Genomic DNA, 18,791 nt, shown 5'->3' with positions numbered 1-18,791 from the left:
CAATATAGTTCACAGACACAATTCTAAGAAAATAATGATGTTTCCTCCATGTGATTTTCTGACTAGGAAGATGTTCTGCCTTCTATCTATTTCTACCCCTTGACTACTGTGAATGGCTCTGCTCTTGTTACCTTCAGCATTACTATCTCTCAATCTCTACTATTCTTTTTCTCCCTTAGTCTCCCTTTTCAATCGTTTGTTATTTTTGCTCACAGAGTATCTCCTGAGTCTTGGCTGTTGCATTAAGACTGGGCTTAAATGCACTAAGCTAGTCAATGCCTTTTTTCCTTGTCTGCAAACCTACCAATCAGCATATAATATTCTGTGCATCTCAGCTCTTTTGTTGATTGTTGCTGAGTATTCACTGGTTGTTTTCCAAGGATATATCTCTACCTCTTTGCAATCTAGACATTACATTTTTCTGTATTAGGCTATGGATATTCACTCTGAGAACTTAAATAGGATTAGCAGTATACAGAACAATAGGATAGTTACACATATACTCTCACTGCTACAGGCAGCTATGATAAATGGCAACGTAAGTATATATTCCTTTTTTTCTATACATAGGCAACCTCATCCACCTCTGCCCTTTAAATTCCTTGTGTATGTTTAAAGGATAGGGAATAAAATAAGCTCATAATTTCCTGGTGTATAAGTTACAGGAAGCAGAGAGAACTAAGCAAAGAAAGTCGAGTTACATGTAGTATTAGGACACAAAATAATACATATTAGAACTACGATATATTTTCTTATAACATATCTGCATTTGAAATGTCAAAAGCCTTCAAATATTCAAAAAGTGTAAAATTATTAGACTGAGCGCTACTAGATGACAAATGTCTTATTCATAGTTTCCCTCCTGCCCCAAATTGAAGATTGTTTTGAAATAATCTTTTTCAACCTTGTGACAAAAATATATATAAGCCTTGATACACAGACCTCTGCAATCTTACAACAATGAAACTTGTAAATATTAGCATCACATAATCACAAGAACAATATATTAAACTATCTTTATATTATATTATTATTTATATTATATTATATTACCTTTAAAAATTCATTTTATATTGATCACATACAACATTGTGCATAAGCAAATACACTATGGTTTTATAAATATATAACCATACATAACCATATGGTTATATATATTTAATATATACTTAATATGACAACTCAATACTGATAATTCCATGTGACAACCTCCATGTCAAATTCCATGTGGCAATTTCCATGACAAAGTACAAGTTTTTTTTTTGTACTTTTTAAAAGACAATAAATATGCCAAATAATCTAAGAATTATTTAAAGACATGTTATAGTGTAAAATTCATTAGTCTATATGTACAGATATGTAAATGTACTGGATAAATTTAAAGATAATAATGAAGGAAACTTGAAGCCCCTAAGGGCTACTATTCATATACTTTATGAATATACTTTAACTGTTCTCATTTTTGGTTCATTCTCTTTCAAGTCTTTTTTAATACAGGATTAACATATGTAAAATAATATGGAGATAATTTTGAGTTCTATTTCCACTTAAAAGTATATATTTTAAAGTACTTTAAATAAAACGAATGCCCTAACAAATCCACCTTTCCAATTCTCCTGTAAGAAATGAGCAAGGAAAGAATCATGACACTTCAATGAGCTCTGAAAATAAAGTGATAATATCAGAACTATAGCTGTAAGAGCCAAAAAATAAGATAATGCATGAAGTGTGTAAGACATGACAAAATAAAGCACAGTGTGAAATAAAGGCAAATTTCAAATAATAAGTTACCATTTTAGGACCTTGTTGGGCTTTCTTCTAAATAGACTTCCAATTAAACTATTTAAGGAAAACTACGAAGTAACTTTAACCTTAAAAGTTAAAACAAGATCAATCAGGGACACTGACTTCAGACTAAAAGGTTTTCACTAGTACAAATAATACTGGACATGACAAAATTTTTAGCTAAACAAACAGTCCTGTATTGCGTGAGCAAGAACTTGAATATTAAATTTATAATAAAAATATACATATATGACTAAAAATAGAAGAGGGGGCCAATGCTGCGGCTAGCAGGTAAAGTCACCGCCTGCGCTGCCAGTATCCCATATGGGCGCCAGTGTGAGTCCTGCCTGCTCCACTTCCAATCCCACTCCCTGCTAATGTGCCTGGGAAAGCAGCAGAGGATAGACCAAGTGTTTGTGCTCCTCCATCCTTAGGGGAGACCCAGACAAAGCCCCTGGCTCTTGGCTTTGGTCTGGCCCAATCCCTGGCTAATGCAGCCACCTGGGAAGAGAATCAGTGAATGGAAGATCTCTCTCTCTCTCTCCCCACCCCCCTCTCTGTAACTCTGCCTTTCAAGTAAATAAAAAATCTTTTTTTGAAAAGAGAATATTTCAGCACTTATTAAACAATACAATCAAATTCCATGGAAAGCTGAAATTAAAGCAGAAATTGAAACTGATGTCAATGTATTTCTGAGTGCTTACTAGTTTTGGTATACAGCTTCCTCTTTGATAAGAGTAGTTTCAATTTTGTATAAAGACTCATTATAAACCACAGTATTTCCTAAGCATAAAATATGCAACATTTTATTAACTCTATCTCCATCTTTTATAAACAGCCATGAATGTAACTACCAATAATTTAAAGCCAGTTTTAAATGCTCATATTTTTCCTATGATTTGCTACAAATTACTATGGAAATTTCCTTGACTACCTAACATAGTTCACACCATAAACATTTTCTAAAAATGTACCTAAAATGATGAACATTGTAACTGTTACTTGGTCTTGTTGAGACATAGGTCTTTAGATCTCTCTGTGTTATCTGATCACATCACAGCATTTCAGCTTGGGATACCAAGGCTCTAGCCTCCTCTTAGGAAAATTAATGGAAAAGAGGAAGACTTTGGAGTTTCTCATGAAGACAAGGAAAAGGCACGTGTGCAGTGAATATAATCTAAGCCATGGGAAGCCAGAACTTCAGGAATTGTCACAAACAACTGCAAAAAGAACAATGAAATCCTGATGGCTTCAAAACAAACTGCCCACATCTTTGCCAGTCATGCTTTGTTATACCCTAGCTTTATAATAAAACAAGGCATTTAATCTCTCTGCCTTGGTTTCTACATAGATAAGGATAACAGGATATAACTCGTTAACAATTTATTAAGTCTTGAAAATTAAAACACTTTAGCATAGTGGCTGGCACACACTGAGTTCAGTAAGTGGCATGTTGTTCTTATCATCACAACAGTTTAGAAGAGCATTCAGAGTACCACCTCTAGAATTATCACAGGAAGCTGGCACTGTGGTGTAGCAGGTAAGGCCAGCATCCCATAAGGGCTCCAGTTTGAGTCCTAGCTGCTCTACTTCCAATTCAGCTCCCTGCTAATGCACCTGGGAAAGCAGTGGAGGATGGCTCAAGTACTTGGGCCCCTGTACCCACGTGGGAGACTTGGAAGAAGCTCCTGACTCCTGGCTTCAGACTGGCCCAGATTCCCTGTTATGGCCATTTGGGGAGTGAAGCAGCGGATGGGAAGATCTGTCTCTGTCTCACCATCTCTCTCACTGTAACTGCCTTTCAAATAAATAAATCTTTAAAAATATACAGAGAATTATCACATTAGATATTTAAGCTTAGTGATAGAAATCTGTTAGGAAAAGGGGGGTATCAAATTTATACAGTACTACCAGGAAAATTAAGATCTCTGCTTTCTAGTAAGTGTTCACATTAGTAACCTTTTTAAAAATGATTTATTTATTTATTTATTTAAAATGTAGGGTGACACAGGGAGGCAGAGGATGCAGCTGATTCACTCCCAATTGTCCACAACAGCCAGGGTTAGAGCAGGCTGAAGACAGGAGCTAGTCATTCTGTCTGGGCCTCCTACCTGGGAAGCAGGAACCCAGGTATTTGGGCCATCACCTGCTGCCTTCCAGGCACATGAGCAGGAAGCTGGATTGGAAGTGGAGGTAGACTCCATCCCAGGCACTCCGGTATGAGATGCAAGTGTTCCAATAAGCAGCTTAACCTGTTGTGCCGTAACAGCTGCCCCACATTAGTAACTTAACAGAGAAAAAAGTACATGAAAAGTGAGATAGAGGAGACGACTAAAAACATGTACACACAGGACTGAACTATCAGAGATTACTGGCAAGTGTTAATATAACATTTCATGATAGATGGAAGGAAGCTAGCCAGAAAACACAACTGCTTCAGACTGAAGTGAGTGGGAAACAAGGATGACTAGGGTGGGTTTTAAGGATTTTAAAGCATCCTGGCATAATGATACCCTGTTTTTCTACTCTCTAGGTGGAAACCTTCCAGGGGAACTAGGATATAGATCCATATATCACCGAATCAATGAATTATTGAATCCCTGGAAAGTCTTCCTTTCCTCCCTCTTTGCTGCAAATATTTATTGACTACCTCCTCTCTTGCAGATAGTGTGGACAGTGCCGTGAATAAGAAAATATTATGATGTGGACTACACCTGGTGTGATGAGAAAAACTTTAGTGCAGATAATCCCAGGAGAAAGCTGCTTTTACAACCACTACTTTATTTACTTTGAAGTGGGTAGATCGTTTTCTCATTACAACTTCAAGTATTTTACAGTTTCAAGACTGCATCAGTTTTAATTAAGCATGGAAAAATTGAGCAATGCTCTGGCTGTGGCTAGATCTGTATTAGGCAAACCTCAGAGTTGCCGGGAGGCCTATGTCAGCCCACATTGTGACTATATTTACTATGTAACAAAGATGGGCATTTTAATCAAGGATCATGGCATAGTAAAAAACCAAAGGAATGCATCTGATGTACACATTTACTACATTTTAAATGCACAAAGGTATTCAAAAAGTTCATGGAAGGATGGCTGATAGCGTTGGAGCCCGTGCAGAGAGCACTTTGGCACTGGGCAGCTCGGAATCCAGCATTCTCGCCAGGCTGCAGGGGAGCTTCTTTAAAGAAGGTGCAAGTTGACAGCAAGCAGGGACAGTGGCAAGTGCGAATCCCATTCTGCCTCCAGAAGTGAAATGCTTACAGATCAGGGAAATCTGCAAGGCATACCCTTGCATGGTCATGCTCCAAGGCAGACTCGAGGTGTTCCAGATCTAAGTGCAGATTCAGATGTGAATGTCGGTCTGGATCCAGAAGAAGCTCTCAAGGGCATTACAGAAGGTCACAGACTCAGTCCTGTTCCTACAGACGATCCCACGGCAGGTAGTAACAGTTGAGATTTTTGCAGGTGGCATAGCCACAGTCATTCTCCCATGTCTGCTCTCTGGCGTCATATTGGGAATTGGGCAAATCCTGACCCCAACTGTGGTCTTGGAGTATTCAGGTTGGGCTTGTACACCACAGAGATATGAGTTTTCTCTAAATATGGCTCTACTGCTGATGTATCCACTATACAGGAAGAGTAATCGAGGCATTCTAGAAGTTTGCCTTTGCCTTTGCCTTTGATTATTTTGAATATGTAGATGATGCCAAGGAAGCTAAAGAGCATTCCAATGAAATGGAACTTGATGGGGGTGGAATCAGAGTTGATTTCTCCATAACACAGAGGCTACATACTCCAACACCAGGAATTTACATGGGGAGATGCACAAATGGCAGCTCATAGCACCAGGACTACTAGGATGGGGGGATGATGGAGGCTATGATGATGGAGACTGCTACAGCAGGTCTACAGAAGAGGTGGCCAGGAGGAGGCGGATGGAGAGCTGCCCCAGGTAGAGGAACCTTCTCCTTACTATAGTCATGGAGGATCACATTGCAGATCTCAATCCCACTTGCCTCATCGCTATTAAAGCACGGAGTTGAACACTCTGAAGCCTTCCCTGGAGCTAGGATGGTGTTTGTGGACAATATTTTTTATTGGCGCGTTTGAAAAGTGAACAGTGCCTCGTGAAGTTAGGTGACTTCTACACCTCTTATGACTACTTTTGGTGGAGTTGAACTGCTGTTTTCATTCTGCATGTTTGGTTTGGTGCTTTGTTCAAAGTTAAGTGTTTTCAGAGAAGTATGTTTTGCATGTATTTTTTTACAGTCTAAATTTTGACTGCTGAGAAATTTCTATTGTACAACACTTAAGGTAAAAGGTTTTTCTACTGAATCCAGAGTATTCTAAAGATGGAAGCCTGTGTGCAAAATGCTACCAAATGGCAGAAAGCAACCATAACCAGTTCAGTTTTTACTTTCCTTTCTAACATATCAATGCCTAGCAGAAAGTTCAGATTAAGTTGTCAGTAGTAAATTTAAAGGCAAAAATGGTGATTGTTTCTCCAGCCCAAGAAACCTGCCATACTTATACTTGCAACTAAGTGTTAAAAATTACACTCTGCAACTCTATCCTGCTACTATTAGAAATAAAACTCTTTCAGTACAGTGAACACTTAATGATTATATAAATGTGGGTTTGTCTGCCCGTATGTAACCTGTATTATAGCCACAGAATAAGAAAAGAGTTACACAGTGTATGCCTTTTTTTTTTTTTTGACAGGCAGAGTTAGACAGTGAGAGAGAGAGAGAGAGACAGAGAGAGAGAGTTATAGACAGTGAGAGAGAGACAGAGAGAAAGGTCTTCCTTTGGTTGGTTCACCCCCCAAATGGCGGCCATGGCTGGCGCTATGCAGATCCGAAGCCAGGAGCTGGGTGCTTCCTCCCAGTCTCCCATGCAGGTGCAGGGACCCAAGTACTTGGGTCATCCTCTGCTGCCCTCCTAGGCCACAGCAGAGAGCTGGACTGGAAGAGGAGCAACCGGGACTAGTACCTGACTCCCCAGCCGGGACTGGAACCCAGGGTTCTGGTGCCGCTGGCAGAGGATTAGCCAAGTGAGCCACGGCACCCGCCACAATGTATACCTTTAAAAGGCTTTTTCTTAAAGCTGTTACAAGGGGACAATGGTATTTCAACTAGCTGTCAGCAAGTGACAATACATTCCACCACAAATGTACTCTTGTTCTAGTTTTTAGGCCATATGAAAAAACTGGGTGCTTTAAAGTAAGGAATAAGAGAAGCGAATACCATACCTGTGTCATGGACAAACTGAAGACTGCCTGTTCATTTTTAAAATAATATTCTCAGGTCCTTTGTTTACCCCATATCACTCAAATGTTTTCAAAAGTGCGCTTGAATAAAGTTCATGGAAGGAGCACATATTGTGGCCCAGCAAGTTAAGCCTCCCCTTGGGACACCTACATCCTGCTTCAGGTTGCCAATTCAAGTCCTGGCTCCTCCATTTCCAATCCAGCTTCCTGTTAACCCACCTTGGAAGCCAGAAGAAGACGGCCTAAGTACTGGAGCAGCTGCCATCCACATGAGACACCCGGATGGAGTTGCTGGCTCCTTGTTTCAAACTGACTCAGCCTTGGCTATTAGAGGCATTTAGGGAATGAACCTGTAGACAGATGCTCTCTCTCTTTCTTTCTCCTCCCACTCCTTCCCTGTGTGTGTCACTTTGCTTTTCAAATAAATAACTATATGTCTTTTTTAAAAAAAAGTTCACGGAAGGGCCGGTGCTGTGGTGTAGAGGTTTAAGCCACTGCCTGTAATGCCAGCATCCCATATGAGCGCCTATTCAAGTCCCGCTGCTCCACTTCCAATCCAACTCCCTACCAATGTGCCTGGGAAAGCAGCAGAGGAAGTCCCAGGACCTTGAGTTGCTGTACCCATGTGGGAGAAGATGCTGGCTCTTGGCTTCCACCTAACCCAGCCCTGGCCATTGCAGCCATTTGGGAAGTGAACCAGCAGATGGAAGATCTCTCTCTCTCTCTCTCTCTTTGTACAAATAAATTTTTTAAAAGTTCATGGAAAATAGAATTAAAATGTTTATTTCTGATGAAAAAAAATCTTGAAATCCCTTCATAGTTTTCCCTAATATGCATTTCCATACATTTTTGAAGGTTACTCATATATTCATATACTGAAAGCTCTACGTACTCAAGATATACTGAATTAAAAGAGTTTAGGGACCTGAACCTAATAAGAATTCATAGACCTGAAAGACTGGTATTGTACGGGTCATATGAGTCCCACTTGTTTGTTTTTTTTTTTTTTAAGATTTAATTTTTTGAAAGACAGAGGTAGAGACAGAGAAAAAGAGAGATAGAAAGAGAGAGAGAGAGAGGTCTTCCATCCACTGGTTTACTCCCCAAATGGCCAACTGCAACATCCAGAGCTGGGCCAATCAGAAATCAGAAATCAGGAGCTTTCTCTGGGTCTCTCTCATGGGTACAGGGGCCTAAGGACTTCGGCTATCCTCCATTGCTTTCTCAGCAGCATTTGCAGGGAGCTGGAATGAAGCGGAGGAGCCAGGACTTGAATTGGTGCCCACACAGGATGCTGGCACTACAGGCTGGGGCTTTAACCCACTGGGCCATAGCGCCAGCCACATGGGTCTCAGTTTTAACAAACCGTACAGTTTTGTCAGCTGCCAGGAAAAAAAAAACAACAAAATGAATCCTCATTGGAAAAAGGGAAAGTGAAGATAATTTAGCAGTAAATTTGAGTGAGAATAAACTAACCTCCACAAGTCAATCCAAGACTTATAAAAGGCTCTAACCTTGAGAAAGCTATTTAAGGCCCCCACATCTCAAATTCTTCATCTGTAACATATTATTATGAAGCATCTACCTCAAAGAGTGGTTGTGAGAATTTATTAGTTTCCGATAGATGTAGAAAGCAAGACTGCTCAGAGAAACAGAAATATGAAGCTAACAATTTATCAAAGTCTTCAAGCCAAACAAAATTCAAAATGTGTTTACCATCATCCACAAGGGCATAAGTAAATAACACCCAGAGGAACGACCAATAGTAACTAAGGTATAACCAACCACACCCTGAGTATTCCCCCCTTCTCTACCCCCCCCTTCAATAACATTATTTTCTTCTTTCTTATTGTGTCATACTTGTTAGTATAAAATTAACAGGATATATATTCAGTTGATAAGCATTGATGATTGCCATGGCTTTGTGTGCCTTACCAATTCTACCCAGTGGTTCCTGGGTCAGATGGGGAATACCTGAGGCCATTGTGCAGCCAGGGAAGCCCACAGATCTCACTGCTAAATTCACATGTGATTCATGAGACAGGCTTGACGAAAGTTGTGACAGGCACCATTTTTATAGGTGACCTGTTTCTTACAAATGGAATCTGTTGGTCACAACAGGTAATGCTCTCAGTACAGCATTTGTCACATAGCAAATGTTTCATTTGTACCATGATTATTGTAGAAGCATCTTTACAATATCGGGTTAGTAAACAATACACCCTGAAAAAGTAGATGCTCTACAAAGAGGGAGTCTTTGGAAGTGACACAACAAAAGAAGGAACAGGCAGTCACAGGACTGTTGTAGAATAGTGACTTAAGTATGTCTAAGAAACAAGAGGTAAAGCAGAGGTCATGTAAAAAAAACCTACATGTTTAACTTTATATGAAAAAAGGAAAAGAACTATATTCCATATTTAACAAAATTTAGATGACTTCAAATCACTTCATATTGTCCAAACAAAAGTGATATTAATAATAAAGAATATAGTTCCCAGAATATGGAAGCTGGAACCCCAAAATGGTTTGTTCAGCTTGCATAAGTCACAACTGATTGGACGCAGTCCCTGTGGGCATGCCATTTCATCCAGACTGGACGGTTCATTAGTCATAATTACTATAACTGTACAGCAGAGACTGCAGTTTTATCTCATCATACATCTTTGATCAAGCTGCTTCAATTCTGCTTCATCAGCATGTGAAGTTACATTATCGGAGCTTTTTATTTTCAAATCGGTAATTAACACAGATTATGCTTTTATCAAAACATGTATTTGGTCTTCACATTTAGTAGTGAGCGCCCAGATCTGACCACCATTTGACCTCTGATATTACAAAACCACCTAAACAACATGAATTATCAACTGAATTCCAGAATGTTACAGAGAAAATTAAACAAAGAAAAGAACTGACCTGTGTTAAAAGCATAAGATGATTGCACTTATCTAAATTGGGACTAACCATATTTGCTACAGCTTCTCATTAAACATTAAGTCGCACACCAGAAGAACACATCATACATATTTATTGTTGTGCACTGTCACTTTCAAAAGACTCATACCACAATTAGTGTTTCTCTCAAACTATAAGCTACATAAAGGAATTTCCCATGAAGCTTGAAGACAAAGTAATGTAGAAAATTGTTCAAGAAGGTTAAAGAACAGATGGATAATAGATTTCACTGAATGCAAACGCATAACACACTCACATCAGAAAGGAAATGTTGCCAAAACACGGTTCAAATGTAAAATACTGAATGAAATCGGTGTTTCAGAAATTTTTTTTTCTCCCAACTTCTTTTTGGAGAACAATAGGAGACTAAAAGGCTTATGTCACTATGTTTGCTTCTCACTATTTTCATGTGCAAAATGTCCCCACTGTGGGCTGCATGAACAATCACGGTCGACAGTTACATGCAGGCACTGAGGCTGCAAAAATCCCAGAGTAATTAGTGTTGTCTGAATGCAATGACATCTGTGTTCTCGTGGTTCTTGAGACATGTCAGGCCAGTAAGATGTATATGAAAAAATATGACAAGCGCTGCCGCAAATGCCCTTCTGAAAGGTCTTACACTTGAGGGAAACGCTCAAGAAATAACATGTGTCATCTTCTTTTTGTAAGCAATATATTTCAGATTATAAGAGCTAAAAAGATCCTTGGAGTCATTCGTTCTCTTTGTAACTGTAAAGCATTTGTTTGGGATACAGCATTGTGGTCTGAAAAAATTTTCCCTAACTTTGGTTCTTTTTAAAACTTTCGTTAGACATGTGATTCCCTGCAGTGCCATGTATGTGACTATCCCTGTAAGTGACAAAATGGAGGGCATATCAACAATACTCTTTGATTTATTTATATTTTCATTTAAAAATCATCTCTTAGTACTGCACATAAAATAGCTAAGAATTTGTGGTTCAATGCCTTAGGATTATGCTTGCACTTTTCTAATAACAGACACTGTCAAGTAGATTGCATTCCAAAGGCTTTGTTTTTAGGACACCCAGTGCTTTTGCTTACTAGTGCCTATTGCTGAGCCCTCTCTCTCTAGGCTGTAGCAGTATGTTTGAGCATGCACTTGCTCCAAGAAAGACATTAGTCATCATTAACAGAAGCACTGACACCAAATCTAAGTGCCTTTCCACAATGACCAAGTGGCAATCATCTTTCTCTTACACTGTCACTGCTGATTAGGATTTTCTTTCATGAAAATTTAATTTGTCCCCCTTTCTACAGCTTTTTTTTTTCATTCCTGAAAAAAAAAAAAAACTACCAACATATTCAGGAAAGGCTACAAATGAAGCTAAATAAGCTCTACCTATAACTAACAATATAGATGCTGCAAGATTTCCAATTAAATCTCTTACATAATCCAATAGAAAAACATATATTAAGTCAATAATTAATAAACCACAGGAAAAACAAAACAATGATTTTAAAAAAGAACCTTGTTTTTAAGAATCTGTAAGTCCCAAATGGTAACTAATTGAAGGTATCTGTATAAGACTTCCCTAAATATCAATTAAATAATCCCAAAGTTTCTTTAAAACAAAAACAGAAACACCTCAATAGTAGCCACATTTCACTCAATTTCAAAACCTGTATTCATGTCACCGCAAACTTAAGAATATTTTTAAGTACCTTTATCTTCCGTGCAAATCAACCAGTGAGTTCAACTTTTTTAAAGGAATTTTTGGTTGCAATGAACAAATGAAAATGATTCATGTAGCCACAGCCAGATGATTCCACAGACTTAAACTCTGGTTCTGTACAATATCACAGTGTTAAACAAGATATCACAACGATAAGTTATTTAAGGAAGTTTTAAAAAACATTTACTTTTCTGTTTTACTTCAATTTGTTTAAAGTTTTTTAAAAAATGTAAGCATGTGATAGTTTGCAAGGATCCTGGTACAACCCAAACTCCCACTTGTAGTTGTAAATATTACCTTCCCTTCATTTTACTTATACATTGTAACAAAATAAAGATTGGTATAGATTTAAAATACCTCAAATTATTTTATATCCCTTTTAGAACACATCTACTTTTAGCCAAAACCTGCTACACTCTTTGAGTTTATGTGAACATCATCTGTATCTTCCTTAACGTAAATATCTACATGAAATCCTTTTAAAAGAAAAACTAAGCCTTTCTTTTTAAATACAGAAGCAACCCAAATTCATCAAACTTTAATCATTAAATGATCCCTCTATTCATAACTATTGTACTTTGAAAAACACTATAAGATAAATTTGAAGCTCAAATAACAACTGCTTAGTTGCACTTACAAATGGCTCAAGGTTTTTTCTATTTAAAACTTATCTGCAGTTACAACATTTAAGAGAAGATCAGGAATTTACCTAGGTTCTGAGAGACAATTTCTCACGACTCCAGTTTTATAACAGGGATATCACTGACCAAATAAGAAGCTAGTCTGAAATAAGAGCTAAACTCTACCCTAAAAACTACCTTAATTATCTTTTCAGAGTGCTTACAAATCATGGGCTCATTTCTGTCTTTATTTAACTAAGTAAATAGACTTCTTAAATTCTCAAATACTTAACAAGTATATTCTGACTTTCAGAGTTGAACAGGTATAACCAAATCAAAACTTCTGAGAGCTACAAACTAATTACCGATTCCAATGCTAGAACCAGACCATGTTCAAGGAGGGAAGTTTAGCTCTGGAACTTCCACCCCTCAACCTAAACCTCCAAGTCACTTGTCAGTTAAAGGTTGGGCGATTTATTGACCGCCTCTGGATGCGTACTGTCAGTGCTGAAGGAAATATGAGGGAGGGTTGTCGCTACTGTTCTGGAGCTCATTGATAATGACATACCTGCCTCTGTCACCCATTACCCATACTACAAACTACTTAGACCTAACTGAAAAATCAATAGCCTACTTGCACTGGTTCCTGTGGCTGCCTCCTTTGATTGTCAGCTCCTGTCTAGGGTCAGCACTTACATGAAAGGGGCTGTGACTGCCTGATGCTTTCAGGACAACCTAACGATATGAAACTAGCCAACAGAACAGTAAATTCTGTCTCCCTGCCCTCCTCATCAATTAGGCTTTGACTAGGCTTGCCTGTAGAAACCTGACCTTTTAAGTTTAGGTGAATATGGACTAGCTGAACACACCATTGCCCTCAGCACTGAGCCAGGAAATCTACTGACAGGTTAAACAAAACAGAAGGTTGTAACTGTCATAATTTGCATTGCACTTTCACGCCAACAAGGGTGTTATCAGTAGGGGCAAGCCCTGGAACACACAACTCCAGCACCCTTAAGCCACACTACTCATAAATTTTCAAGTGAAGTGAGATAAAACATAAATTCACGAATAGCAACGCATTTCTCATCTCTCAGTCTTTTAGATTCGCACTTTGCAAACCCACGGTGTCCATCAACAACTCTCTCAGCGGTCACCTGGCACTCCTCCGACATTAATGAGGGACTTTAAATGAACATAACATAGAAGTAAAAATAACTTCTATGCCAACTTGAAGCTATTTTGGAGAGAATTTATAATATAGCAGATAGACTGATTGAACTATATCTGAAAATGGGAACAATTAGATCTCAATATGTTATCTTTCCTTGCCTCACTTCCCTCCTTCCAAAAATATCCACAAGCTTAGACAAATAATAAGTTATCGCATAAGTGAAAGGAGGTGTTGAAATTATTTCCTACCATGCTACTCTGGTACAGCATCTTTTACAGTTTGAGGGAAAACTAAGAACATCTGTAAAATAAAAGATGTTAACACTTTTATGCTTGTCAGATCTTCTGATGAAAACAAGTGAAAAGCATGAGAAAGTAGTATAAAACTTTCCTTTCTTTAGTGACTCATGTTTTGAGAACCATTTCCCTGCCTGGATCTATCTTTTAACACAACATGAACTTGGTAATATCATAGTTGCTTAGAGCCATGTCATTTCTCTAAGGAGAAGGCTAACCATTTCTTTTTTATTTAATTGTAAACCTGAACTTTCTTTGGCTTCAAGAGCTAATATTACAGAATATCCAATCTTAATGAAAACGTCCAAAAAAAGTGAAAGTCCATTCAATATTTTAGAGAGAAAAACACCTGCTAATTTTGTTTAAACCTTTAAACACATAATATTTTCTTATATTACAAGAAGGTACATCATGTTCCAAAAAAGGTTTTATTAACTGACTCTTATTGATTGGTAATTAGGATACTCTTAGAATTTCTTCAAGTTTGGTATTTCATTGTCCCTCAGAACTGTCTCTATAGTTTGTGATTTTTTTCCTTAGGTCTGAAATATTGTAGGCTTATTCTTGTTTATGATATTTTTCCGCATTAAAAATCCCTCATAAGCTTACTTTAGAGCAGCACTGAAAGTCTAAACTTTTGCAGAAAAATTTTTGATGGAAATAAAGTAGCAAAGATATAAATAACAACTTTAGTCAAGCTATGGTAAAAAATTTTACGTATGGTAAAAAAGAATTTTTAGATTTGTGTTGCTATATGAGATAAAAGAGATCACCTAATGCAAATCCCTCATTTAACAACTGAGAAAATAACAGGTACAGACAATGACTTCTTTAAGGTCATCAACATAGCCAAGTCAGGACAAAAATTCAGGGTTTTTGTTTCTTAGACTGATGTTCTCTGTGGTTACTCTCATATTGTCTCTTTTTACTTTATCCATCCAAGTAAGCTACGTGAGAGTGATAACTTCACGTAATTTTTAAAAATACACATATTTCTATTATTATTTTTGATTGATATTATTAAAGTTTTGATGAACTTGAAGAAAAAAATTAAACAATTTTTACAGCATTTTACCAAAATGTTACTATATAACAATTCACTATTAGGAATAGAAGACCTAATAAGGTATGGTTGGAACCCTTTACTGATCTAATATGATGATTAACTATGCATCTGGTAGCCTTTCGGCTCTTTTGTGTATACCTAACTGATAGCAAAGTGAAAGGGCATGGATAGTGTCTGGTCCCAGTAAGCAAATCATTTGGAAACAGTCATAGCCATAGATCAAAGATTTTTCCACTCTATCTAGATTGATTTAAACCTACTAACTTCAGATTTCGTCTACAGACAAAACCAGTCAGAAAATAAGAGAATGACTCTGTAGAATCCAAAGATAATAAGGAAAGATAGAAAGGAAAAATTCAGAAAAGCAGCAGACTGGCAGAATCTTGATATCCATAGGCCAAGACAGCTGTTTTGTATCCAAGCGTTATTTCAGATGGTTAAAGGAAAACTTTCCATTCCTTAGATCATCAAATGTTATTTCATTTATATTGCACAGATGTCTTCTATACATAGATTACAGCCAATAAAGGGATTTTTTGGTTGTTGTTTAACCACTACAAGAAATCAGAGAAAACTTCTCTTCACATCATATTTACTCTAATTCACAAAATTTGAAGGCAAGAACAAGCTAGATCTTTAATATTTCCATTAAAAATAACACAACATGCACTAAAAATTTCCTATAATCTTAGCATACGATTGACGCCAAGTTACCACTATTAATGATAAAATGGATGAAGTACTGTAGAGACAATATATTTTAAAATAAACTACGATGTTTTAAATGGCTAGATTTCCTAAAATACAACAAAAATCTATCTGCATAATATGCTTAACTGATAATTTTTAAAACAGGTCTATAAAATGTCTCATATGACCTGAAAGAAATATAGAACATATGCCAAGTCTTAGATTTTGAACTCAGTATAGCTTAGGACAGGCTTAATCGACATTGCTTATCTCACTCATCTGTTTCATCAACGTCTGGCACTGATTAAGAGAGAGTGAAAGAGAAGTGAGGATGGCTAGAAGATCCCACGAAATACATATACATGTATATGTACACACACACACACACACACACACACACGTCTCCTTCTTAAACAAATGGTATCACACATTCCTTACACAATAAAATCAGCTTCACATTTTCGTTAGCATTAAATTTAACATTGACTAATCCTGGTTTTCCTGTCCATCACTGGTTCTCTAGGTAGAAGAGACACAAAGAATAATCCACATAGTAAATAATTATTGCTTAACTATTGAATGTATGTACCCTTTCACCTTAAGATAATAGTGAAAGGCAAAGTTATTTAGCAAGTAAAATCTAGTGTGTACCATATAGTACATCAATAAGTTCAAATTGTAATTCAAAAGAAACAATAAATAAAAGGAAGGGACAAGGAAAGACAAGAAGAGTATCTTCTGGGGCATGCAACGTGACACAGTGGGCTACAATGCTGCTTGGGATAACTGCATCCCTTACTGTAGTGCCTCGATGGAGTCTCTGCTGTTGTGGGCTTCTGAGCCCACTTCCTGCTAATGCACCTGAGAGGCAGGGCATGTTGCCCACAGTACTTGTGTTCTTGCCACCCATGTGGGAGACCCAGATTGAGTTCCTGGTTCTGAGCTTCAGTCTGGCCTAGCCCTGTCTGTCGTGGGTATTTGAGAAGTGAACCAGAGGATGGAAGAAATTAATTGCACACTCTCTCTCTCTCACTCTCTCTCTCTCTCTCACACTCTCTCTCTCTGCTTTTCAAATAATAATAATAAAAAAAGAATCTTATGCTAATGTTTCAGAACAACTGCTTACCTATATAGGAAATAAAAAAAGTAACTGCTGCCAGCTCAAAAATGTGAATGCTAAAAAGGAGAAAAAACTAAATGACTTACGGGTTACACCAAACTGACATAAAACAACATAAGTGAGATTGGAGCAAGTACAATGAAACACCTTCTGAAAAGTTCTTGCTGAATTAACTCAGAATTTCTTAACATTTCACATCTTAGCTTAACAATACAATGGAATTTATGTTCAGTCAGGCTCAAAGCTGCTTGCTTCAATTTTCTTGAGCATAAATTCCATACTCTATCATTGTACATTTTGGTGAGATCAAATTATATATGGCTTAATATAGTACTTATTTATATAGTTGTTATTCAACTCAAGAAAAAAACCTCACATGTATAATATCCTCAACTTTCTCATCCTACTGAACAATCTAAGAATTATAAAAGTGTAGCATGCACAAATACCACTATTCATATACACAGCAGTATCCTAAGTAATCCACACAAGCTTAAAAGGCCCACAAAACAATACTCACCAAAAGTACATAAAAACATTTTTCAATACAGTTTGATAGGCCTACTATTCAAAGTTACAGCTGTTGCTTTCACCTGACATAACATTATCAAGTTCAAACTGTTTAAATGAGAACTATACTCTTAGGTTATCAAAGACGTTAAATTTTTTTTTTAAAGATATCTGATGGTGGGGGACTATTTTCCACAGCATGCCTGGCAATTTAAAATTAACAGGCACTGCAGTGAACAGTTCAAGGTAAACATTCAACAATTGGTTAGTACAGGTTGATTCCAGAATAACCATTATCAATAGCTTACAAACAACCTCTATGATGTGTCGAAGTTTTGGAAAATTAGATCATTTGATACGATAAAAAAAATGTAGACTTACTTTTAATATAATGTAAACAGTATAATCCTGACGGGTCTGACAGTTTGTATATATGTTTAAATATAACTATTTCAAGAAAATTTTATCAGCAAACATGCTAACAAATTGTGTTTGTGTTATTTACTTTCTGTTTTTACTGGAACACTTTTTAAATTCAGGGAATTGAATACTGCTTCATTTCTCCATTTGTATTTTGACCAAAAAAAGATACTGTTCTTTTTAAAAAAAAATCAAGCATTTTTATAATTATCTCAAATAATTAGATATAAGGACTAAAAATCAGCAACCAAAATGATATTTCAGAATTCAGTTCTTGGTCCTTTGTTTTCTAAAATGTATAAATCCTTCAAAGAGGGATTTATTAAAGTAAATAACCTAATAATTTTTTAATGCTTCTAAAATGTTTCCTGGAAAGCAGAATCTAAAGTCCGGGTTCTCCCTGGTGAAGATTACTGAAATGCTATATATTATTTCCACAGATAATAAAATAATAGATACCTTTTAAGTCTCACTAATCTGATAAAGTAAAAAATGCACTGAAGTTTAACTCAGTAAACACATTTCTAAGCAAAGATCAGCACAAAATAAAACAGTTTAAGGATTCTGTATTCTCTAGAAACATAAACAGGATTATAACTGTCAGATGTACAGAAGCAATGACTTCAGCCATTAGTTTGGTTTTGCTTCTGAAAAACACAACATGAACTACTACTGAATCATTTCTTTGCAAATCCATACATTCCCTGTAGCAGTTCAAGCTTCATCAGCAGTGCAGGAATGTATAAAAATGACAGGCAAAGGGCATTAGTTTTCTTTTTTCTCCCATACTGTTTTCCTATAAATGAAGCCAGGGTTCCTTCTCGAAGCACTGAGCTAAGGCTGTTTAAGTCAATGCTGAAGGAAAATATAACTGAATTCTCCTTGCAAGAAAGTATTACAATTGGATTATTTACAAGACATTTTTGAGAAAATCAAGTACTGCATTATCTCAGAATGAAACATAAGGTTAGCATTCTAGCTTAATGGCCCATTATTTTCAACTAGGAAGATTTTTCAATTTTTAAAGTATTCTTTCAACTCATCACCTTATCTTAGCACCAGAGTACCCCTTCCTGCTTCCAATTTTAAACACAAAAGTCCCCCAAATTAAAATACACCAATTTTCTTTTGAAAATACATTTGTATAAATATTTAAATGTCCAAGCTTCAGTACTCATTAGGGTTTCAGGGA

General features: G+C 36.9%; 1 protein-coding gene and 1 pseudogene across 2 annotated transcripts in view; one reads left to right on the top strand and one right to left on the bottom strand.

Annotated features, from left to right (window-relative positions):
- Positions 1-18,791, bottom strand: part of LRBA (LPS responsive beige-like anchor protein) — a 751,045-nt gene that overhangs the window by 275,831 nt on the left and 456,423 nt on the right. The gene's annotated exons all lie outside the window — the stretch shown is intronic.
- LOC138843478 (transformer-2 protein homolog beta pseudogene) lies at positions 4,701-5,910 on the top strand (annotated as a pseudogene).

This window comes from Oryctolagus cuniculus, chromosome 8 (assembly GCF_051225735.1).
Source record: "Oryctolagus cuniculus isolate XC-2025 breed Fujian yellow rabbit chromosome 8, ASM5122573v1, whole genome shotgun sequence".
In the NCBI taxonomy this organism is placed as follows: domain Eukaryota; kingdom Metazoa; phylum Chordata; class Mammalia; order Lagomorpha; family Leporidae; genus Oryctolagus; species Oryctolagus cuniculus.
Note: the sequence above shows the minus strand (reverse complement) of the source record. Positions and strands in the feature narration are given on the sequence as shown.